At 48.5% G+C, this 9,763-nt stretch overlaps 1 protein-coding gene across 3 annotated transcripts in view; it reads left to right on the top strand.

Moving 5' to 3' along the window:
- TSHZ2 (teashirt zinc finger homeobox 2) overlaps window positions 1–9,763 on the top strand; it is a 430,695-nt gene that overhangs the window by 150,372 nt on the left and 270,560 nt on the right. The window contains exon 1 of one of the 3 annotated variants that reach the window (XM_015570405.1): window positions 5,557–5,664. The exons of the other annotated variants lie outside the window; for them this stretch is intronic. The gene's annotated coding sequence lies outside the window, so the exon portion shown is untranslated. Of the gene's footprint in view, window positions 1–5,556; window positions 5,665–9,763 lie in introns of those variants that run through there. 3 annotated transcript variants of the gene reach the window in all.

Genomic DNA, 9,763 nt, shown 5'->3' with positions numbered 1-9,763 from the left:
TTGTTTTTTTTCACTTTATAAGTGTTCCCTCCCTGAATTCCTGGGGTTCCTTCTGAAACGCTTCATTTTTCCTGTTCGGTTATTTTCTCTCATAGCATTTGCTCTAGTAACAGTCAGGAACTAGAGACGTTTAGTATCTGGCATTTATAGAGTCTTCAGGCCAGTTTTTGTGCTATGTACAGACAGTCCTCAGGTTACATCTGACTCAACGTATGTCGTTTTGTGGTTATGTCGCCACCTCCCATTTATTTATTAAAAAAAAAAGTTCGGTCATTTCGACGTACGTACATATGTGCTTTATGCTTTTTACTATTTATTTACCACAAGTAAAGGTCAGGAATTGTTATCTTTCTTTTAATTTTTTTTTTACTGTTTCACTTCATTACATACTGCTGTGTACGTGCTCCAGGGGAGTGATGTAGGTGCTTATGTACGTGGGTTCCGACTTAGAGCGAAAATCGCGGTAAGTCACACCGAACTGTAGGAACGGAATCTCCGACGTAACCCCAGGACCTACTGTATAATGGCTTTGCTCCACCTCTCCTCCCCGGAGACTCCCACTTCCAATCCTTAACCCACTTGACTATTTCTTGTGATTCACACTAAACCTTACCTATTGGCTATAGATGCCCTCAGGAGTTGTTGGTGATTTGGTGGTTCTGTTGTTTGTGGCTATAGTTGTTTTTTGCATTTTTTTTTCTCAGCATTTTATCATGATAGGATCCTTGCTACAAAAAGTATCTACTGTCATGCTTTGGATTTTCACACAAGTGGGTCCATTTGACTTGGCCATTTTTCAGCCTAGTTGGATCACAAGGTTCTGAGTTATTCATTCATTTGTTCCTTCATTCATTCAGTAAATATTTACTGAGTCGCCTGATTGTGCATGGCCCTGCTCAGATGTGACAGTTAGGAGCCAGGTCTGGACAGGGCCATGCCAGGTGTGCTCTAGGCTCCGGGACACTAACCAACAGACAGAAACAGCTCTTCCTCATGAAGAGTTGATTCAGGTGGAGAGACAGACAAAGATAAGGGGAAATATACAAGCACAAAGATACATGGTACAATATACCATAGACGATGCGATATTACAATATCTTCATATGATAACAGATTACAATTTGAGTTTTATGAAGAAAACCAAAGGTAAAGAGTGGCTTTGACCTCAGCCACCAAGTCAGGGGCTTCCTGGTTTAACTGCTCATCCTGACACCCAGCTGCACTTCCGGCCTCGCCAGGCACCCAGCTAGTCCTGTCTCCCCGCACTACCCAAACTAGCTTCCCTCTGCACGCTTCCAGCCACACCAACCCCTGAGCGTCTGCCGCGGGTGGCCCTGACCATGCTGGGTGCAGAGGGCCTTGGGGGCAGAGATGCTTGGAAGTCTGGGCCTGAGGAAAGGGTGAGCTGGGAGGGGGCATGGAACCCCTGGCCCCTCAGGGTCTTTTCTAAATCCCCTCTTTGCCACATGTAACTGTGAGTGATGAGGTCGTATCTCTCTGCACGTCTTATCAAAGGCACGTTTCAGCCAAAGAGAAGTGCCCAGAGCTTCCCCAGACCCCGTGGAGACGTCATTTAGCACCACGTCCTACGTGAAGTGGGTGGTGTGGGAGGACCTGTGAGCACGCGTTTGGGACCATCAGAAGTTACCCGTCATGGGGGTCAGGGACCTCATTCCACTGGGGAGGATAGCTCAGTGAACCTCGTGGGTGCCTCCTAGGTCCCGTGCGGGCGGGAGGTCTGCGGCTCCCAGCAGACAGCGGGTGAGGTCCTGGGGTGGATCTGGCCAGCATCCAGCCTCGCTCGGCCCGGCCGGTCAGCCTGACGAAGGCCGGGAGCCCGGGGCATCTCGGGCCTCCTGTCCCCTCCTCATTAGGTGTTAGGTGGTGCTCTAGCGGCAGCCTGAGAGGCGGCATGCGCCTCCTCCCACCCATGATCCCTCCGTGTTAATGTGCACTTAATGAGAAAGTCTTGTCTTGCTTGTAAATCCTGTAGCCGGCATTCAATTTATTGACAGATGTTTGCTTGGATCTCTTTAAAATTACTTCATAAATCTTCCGGGATAAAAGGCCTCAAGTTTGGTTATTAAGACAAGGCCCTGTTGACAGTTTCATATTTAATTGTTTAGAAGTCAGCTGTCAGGGCCTACTGGGTGCGCTGTGGGGCACCCACTGAGGGCACCACCGAAGGCACCCACCAGGGGCATCACCCACTGAGGGCACCACGGAGGGCACCACCGAGGCCACCCATTGAAGGGCACCGAGGGGCACGGGCCTGAGCGCCTTGGCCTGCTTGCCACACCTCTCAGGGCCCTCGCTGCTGAAGTGTGTCTACTGCCCCTTGCAATCCCGCCAGTTAACTTCCCGGTGACCTCACCATGCTCTGCACTTATTCATTTAGCGTATCGGTGTCAACGTGACGAAGTGTTTCTGCTGATAGGAGCTGGGGCCGGCAGGGCACATGCCTCCATCACCAGGAGGGAGTGCTGAGGGGCCGGCACTGAGGGCACCCCGTCCGGCTGCACACCCAGCTCCAGCTCCATCTCAGGGAGCAAACCTGAATGGGACAGTTTGCGGGGAGGGGAGGGTCCTGCTTGGAAGTTTTGAGACCACACTGGTCTTTGGTGGCCTTTTGGATGTCGTCTCCGAATCCATTCCTTTTTTTCTGTTGCCAGCGGTAGAAAACTTACTTCTAAGTGGCTTAAGGCAAAAGAAACAGGAGTGGAAAGGTGGTTAATGGGCTGGTGCATTGAATTGCACAGGCTGGCTATCCTCAGGCTGGTTTGGTCCAAGTGATGAAATAATAAGCCTTGCACTCTCTTTCCAGGGTTTGCCTTCCCCTGTGTTAGGGTCACCCTCAGAATTCCCAGAATTCCCTTGGGGGCCCCAGAGGCTCCCAAGCACTTCCAGATCCAGGATAAAGAATGCCATCTGCTTCTCAAATCAATGCCCAGGGGGAAAGGGGCTTATTAGGTCTCATTGGTCCTAATCAGGTCACATGGCCACTCTCTAACCAATCACTGTGGTCAGAGGTAGGCTGTGTTCTGATTGGCTAGGTCTGAGTCACATGGCAAGCCCCACCTAAAGCCTAGAAATTAACACCAAGGAGGAGGATGCACTAGAGCTAAAGTGAGGTTTTGTTGCCTACAGAAAGAGGATAAAGCCAGGCAGCGTGAAAGCAAACGTTCAAATGTCCCCATCGCGCTCCCAGCAGCACCCTGCCTTGCATAAGCTTTCATTTCATTCTGAAGGGTTGTCATACATCGGCAGCCTCTGTGCCAGCCGCGGTGGTGACCTACCCCCTTGGAGAAGGCATCCAACAGATTAAAAACTCAGAAAGCCCTAGAGAGGCCAGGCCTTTGAGAAGTTCTCTAAAGCCAGCCACAAGCCAGTGATGGTAACAGGATGGAAAACAGAGCCACTCCACTTAGTACGATCACAAATCAGCGCTTTTGCTTGGAAGATGATAATGAGCGTTTGCGCCAAAAATAGAGTGTTTTTTGCTTACTTGCTGGTGTCTTGTCACATCGCATTGCTTGAGTTGTGTCAGATCGCATTGGGTACGGTCGCCTCCATCGGCTGGCGTGACCCGCTGCTTTGTAGCACAAGACAACTGTTTGGGATCTCTTCTCCCCAGTCCAATGTTTTGCATTACTGCTGTTTACCAGACGAGGCATATGTGAATGTTATTAGAATTGAAAACACACCTACCATTTACGCCAGAATGTATTAAGGGCCTCTGGGTAGGACGGTACACAAAATGCTTCCTCAAAACCCCTGAGAGGCCTCAACAGGGCCAACTACGTCACCAGAACCCCCCCACGTTTACCTGATATTCACAGTTTCCCACTCAGAAACGTCTGCAGAGTTTAGGCTGGCTGCTGGGTAATAATCCTGGCCTTGAGTTTCTGTGTGAACAACTTCCCCTGCCCCTGAGAACACGTTCTTCACAGAAATCATTGTAACAATCTGGATTTAGAGTTGCCTTGTAATGTTAACAGCTAACCATGCATTTACTAGATGCCAGCGACTGTTCTCATCCCTTTATTTTCTTAAGTCCTTCAGCCCTACAAAAGGCCCTGGTATCCGGGGCACGCACAGAAAGATCAAGTAACTGGCCTAATGACCCATAATTCATGGAGCTGAGATTTGAAACCACAAAAACTGGCTTCCAAGCTGAGCTCCAAATACGATGCTGTGCTGTGTTGCCCAGACTGTGAGGTTATACGGGTAAGTACATCGACTCAAGATTTGTGGTGCTAAATGGTAGTAAGTGCATAAATGACGAGTTAGATATTGTATAGGTAATATTATATTTATAACACAAGGTGTATCAATAAATAATATTATTATACATGATCATATATTGTATAGGAAATGTAACTTACATACATTATAAGCGTTTTTAAAAAACGACATAAAAAAACAATGGCAAACTTAAATTTTGTTAAAACAATAACATGCAGTTGGGAGAAAAGTAATTTCACAGGCACGCGTGTGACTTGGAGGGAAGGTTGGGGCCTGAGCCTGCTGATAGACAAAGCCCGAAGGGGAGAGAGTGAGGAGTTCCCGTGTTGGTGACATCCCAGGGTACACAGCCTCATGCCTGGGCTCCCGCCGAGTCTGACCAGGGCGTGGTGGGGGCAGAGGTGGCCAGAGCTTCGGTTGCTGGTGGGGAGTGGAGAGGTGAGGAGGAAGGGACAGACATCAATAAAGAATGAGTAAGCCAGCCAGTTTCCCCTGGGGCAGCGCGAGCTGGATGCTGCTGGGGTGTGTGGGAGCCAGGGTAGCACACGGGCCTCAGCGCAGTCCCAAAGGAGAAGAAGGGTGCTGGGATGGTCCCCCCAAACTTCAACTGCCCGGGCTCCAGGGCCTCTTCCTGGCACATTCCTCTCTTGCATTTTCAGCAAGGCAGACACGCTCCCGCCTGAGGACAATCGCCCTCAGCCGGAGAAGCAGAGGCATTCCCACTAGGCACGCTTGGTGGGGAGGGGCGCTTGCCCAGGAGATGTAGATGGGCCTCGTCATCAGAGTCTACTGTCAGTAATGGCTGCACTGCCTCTTGGGCCGTTGGGGTGATTGAAGGAGCTAATGAGCATGTGCACTTGGAGTACTGTCTGGTTTCAGCAAACGCTTCACAGCTGGGCGAAAGCATATGGGCTCACACAACGAGCAAAGTGCAGGAGGAGATCTGCAAGCTGCAGGAAAGGTGGGTCCGGGTGCTCACGTGCATTGGGCTGAGCAAGAGCACGTGAGTGTGCCAGGCCTGTGCCAGCGGGTCCAGAGTGTGAGTTCCGCCAGATGGCGAAGACCATGTCATCTCTGTGTTCCGTTTCAAATCTGGCATGTGAAGCAGATCCATTCCCAGACACTCCAAATGGACTCCCATGATCAGTCAAGGTGGGGGTGGGCGGGGGCGGCAGAGTGAGTCAGGGCACTCTGGCGTCATGTAACTAAATCCTCCGGTTGTGTGATGGACGGGTCCATTTCTCTGCGGGCTGTTTTGGCACTGTGTAGACACAGCCTAAATTGGTGCCCACACCTCCCACTAATCATGCTCTGAGAGAGAGGCCGCGGCGTTATTGAGATCCCCGAGCAGCACTTTGGCGCGCGCACTATCCCACGGTATCAGGAGATGAAGGAGGCCTTGGAAATGAGCTTTCGAGCGTGAGTAATGACCTTCCGGATGTGGTGCAGGGATTGTCTTTTGAAACTGGTATATCTTGATGGATGATTGAAAAGCTGCTGTCTTTGGTATAGTTTTCGCGGTTTTATATTTGGGGATGTGTAATAAATAAATGTGTAATTGCCCTCAACATGATGCAAGACCAGGAGGTGAGGATGAGACAGAAAAGTCCTATAGCAGCATAAAATTTTATTAGGATTCCCATTGATAGGCAAGGCAGTGTTGTGTGAACAAAGAATGTTCTGTCTTAAGTTGACCAAGATAGAATCCAACACAATGAAGATCAAATTCCACCAGCTGGCCTGTAGGGAGGCAGGGGGAGGGGGGAGGAGAAGGGGAGAAGGGAATAGGCGCTCTCATTTTTAACATCCTGGTGAGAGTGGTGTTGGTACCTATATTGATAACGGTGATGACAACCTACTTCGTTTACCTTGTATTCCCGAGGATACGGTTGGGTGAGGCATTTGCGGAGCTTTATCTAACTGATTCAATGGAAGTGGCTACGTTTCACGATGGACTCTAATTCTTCTTAATTCATTTGGGATCTTATTCTTACAGGTTGTTTTCCATTTTTATTCTTTGAGATCACCTCTCTGCTTAATATATACATACTATATATGTAGCATATACGTATGTTTATACATATAATTTTTTCTTATTTTTAATTCAATTTTATTTTTCTTAACAAATCTTTACTGTTGAAAGTATTACATATGTCCCTTTTTCCCCCATTGCCCTCTCCCCCCTCCCTCTATCCCCCCTCACCCTCCCCAAGTCTTCACCACCCACTGTGTGTGTCCTTGGGTTATGCATACACGCATATGAGTTCATTGGTTGATCTCTTCCCCCCTCCACCCTCCCCTGCCTTCCCTCTGAGGTTTGTCAGTCTGTTCTGTATATATAATTTTAATCTTCCATGATGATTCCCATTATTGGCCTTTTACATTGATAAATCTGTCTTCCAAATTAATTTTGATCTCTGTGGGTCACAGTTGATGGGGGAAAACCTTGTGTATGGTGTCTAGAAACTGGGCTCAGCATCCTTTCACCCCATGTTTCATTGGATAAGTCAAAGAATGTTTTTGGTGTCGCTGTATGATCTCTGTTAGAATTTAGATTTGTACGTTAACGACTTTTGTGCAAGCATCTACACAGAAAGCATGGACACAAGAGTGTAAGTTTAGTCCTACCTTCTTTATTCTAATTTAGAACCTTAAATGTTCACAGAGGTTGAATAATACAGTTTAATAGATGGCAATGATCAAATTTTTAATAAGATATTTGGAAAAGAAAAGATGTTTTTAGTTGTTAGTTACCATCCCCTACTAGTATTATTGTGATTTGTCTGAAACTAAGATTTCTTTCTTTGTTTTAAAACCTGCTATGGCCTGTTTATAATATGTTCCATCACATCTATGCGGGAGACACGCACAAAAGAAATTGCGCTCTGTGTCCTACGGCGAGACTTCACTTTTGTTAAATGGAGGCGTTTGCACTTACCTGGTAAATACAGATGTCTTCTTGGGAAAGTCACTAAATTCCTATAGCTTATATTTCCTGTCACACGATTTAGCATTTAATTACCTACCAACTCCAACTCCTCCCCACCAGTCCCATGAGTGTTGTTTTCTTTGGAGGTTTGACTTCAAACTTCCAGAACAGTGGTTCTCAGTGGGGGACAGTTTTGTTTCCGGGCGACACTCAGCATTGTCTGGGAACAGATTTTATTGTCACAAGGAAGCGATGTGGGGAGGGCATGTACCAGCAGTCAGTGGGCAGAGGCCCCGGAGGCTGCTAACACCTTATAGTTCACAGGACGCCCACAGCAAGGAATTACCGGGCCCAAATGGATTATTATCAGGCCCGAACAGTAATTGGCTAGATCCCTCCCATGCAAGATTTCATGAACTCATCACTGAGTTGAGAAATCTTGTGTGGAAAGGATCTAGCCACTTACTGTTTAGTTTTCTGTTTGGGATCTAGTTCAGACCTGACACCCAGTAGGTGCTCTGTTTAGGATCTAGTGCAGACCTGATACCCAGTAGATGCTCAGATTTCATTTATGAAGAGACTGGGTTTGCCTAGAAAATCAGCATCCCAAGTAGATCGCAGGACAGAGGTTTTTCAGTCGGAACAAGAACAAAAAGGTGTTTTGGTTTCCTTTAATTCAATATGCATGGCTCTCGAGGGAGCAAGGAGAAGGGAATGTGGTACAAAATAGGAAAAAATAAAGAGAAAGAAGCCACTCCTTGCCGTCAACATCAAAAGGCACCGCCGTTCATCACTGGGGACAATCTTTGTGTGGAGGGTGGGGTGGGAGAGGACTGGCGATCTTATCGCTTTCCTCTGGGGGCGGGCGGTGTAAAATGAGGTGGTTTAGGCTGGACAAACACATCTTGACTCACTTTTTTCTGAGGCTCCAGGAGAAAAAATAGAATTCTCCCAGAACAGTAATCCTTCCCTCCACCTATCAGGGGAGTGGGTGAGAATCTGGCTGATATCCACACCCCACGAGGGAGTAAACAGTGCCCCCCAGTCCATGGCCTGTGCACCAGCTCCGCCGTTCCTTCTCCTTGTTCTCATCTCACACTCTTTTTCCTGAAGCTCGAACTTTTCCAGGCGCTCAGCCTGTCTCTCTGGCGAGGTCTTTGGAGCGGGCCCCTGACAATGTCCTGGTCAGCTCTTCCAGGGTTTTTTTTTTTCCCCGAAAAAAAAAAAAAAAGTTGATTTCCTGTTCTGGTGGGCCATACATCACTGACGTCCCCCGTCTGTGCTCCTTGTCTGTGACAGAATGAGAGGTGTCATTTATCACTGGGGCTCGCGGAAGCTGTGGGAAGAGGGATTGAAATTTTTTTTCTGGAAGGGCCTCAGTGTCTACCGGCTGCCAGATCATTAAAACGGGGGCTTTCCAAAGAAAGCTGTGTGTGATGTGATTGCACTTCCTGTCAAGGACAGGCTAAAAGAGAGAGGAAACATCAAAAGGGAGCGAGAGAAGGAGGGAGAGGGAGAGAGAAGTTTCTGCCAGGGGCATTTCAAGTCCTGGAGCTGCGAGTGCAGGCTGGGCTGCGGTTCGGCTTGAGTATGTGCTATGTGCATGCTAAATAAGTCCTTCAGAGGTTCCACATGGCGCGCGGTGCCAGCGAGGAAACCGAAACAGGAAACCTCTTGAACAACATTTCCTCGCATCGCACATTATGTAGGGCACGGAGACAGACTTGTTCTGTGCGGGGCACGGCTCGCAGCACAATCGCCGAAGAGCTGAGGCAGGAAAACCGATTGGAACAAAAGCAGAGGCTCCCAATAAATCACGAGGCGAAGCTGAGGCCTCCTGGCAGGCGCCTTCTCCAAAGAGACATTTACAGCATCCTGTTTGCAGAAGCGCTCTCGGAAGATGCCCAAGAATATCTTCTTACAGCGCCTCTCCCCTTGGCATGGAGTCTGCCACCAAATGGATCTCCGGGGATCAGAGAATAGACTCTTGCTTATCATTTCTCTGCAATGGGAAGTGGTCTCCCTCTGCTCCCCGCACTCCCAAAGCCACAAAAAGAAGCCAACATTACATGGCCCTGACTCTGTGCCGGGCGCTGTGCTGAGTGTTTTACTGATAGACTCGCTTGAATCTTCACCGCGGTCCTCGGAGAAGGGCACTCCTGTCTGGAAGATGGTGCCGTGGAAGCACAGAGAGGTTCAGGAACTTGGCCCAGGTTGCACAGTGCTTGGCAAAGCTGGGATTCTAATCCGGGGAGTTGGGTTCTGGAGTCTGTGCTCTTAGCCTGTGATTGGGAGGGTGAGGGATGGACATGGCGAGGAGGCCCTGTGGGTTTTGAAACCTCTGGATTGCCGATGGAGATGTCATGCTCCTTTAGGACAGCGATTCTCAACCTGTGAGTCGCGACTCCTTTGGGGTTCGAACGACCCTTTCACAGGGGTTGCCAAAGACCATCGGAAAACACATATATAATTACATATTGTTTTTGTGATTAATCACTATGCTTTAATTATGTTCAATTTGTAACAATGAAATTGGGGGTCACCACAACATGAGGAACTGTATTAAAGGGTCGCGGCATTAGGAAGGTT

Source organism: Myotis davidii, unplaced genomic scaffold, assembly GCF_000327345.1.
Source record: "Myotis davidii unplaced genomic scaffold, ASM32734v1 scaffold27, whole genome shotgun sequence".
NCBI classification, from domain to species: domain Eukaryota; kingdom Metazoa; phylum Chordata; class Mammalia; order Chiroptera; family Vespertilionidae; genus Myotis; species Myotis davidii.
Note: the sequence above shows the minus strand (reverse complement) of the source record. Positions and strands in the feature narration are given on the sequence as shown.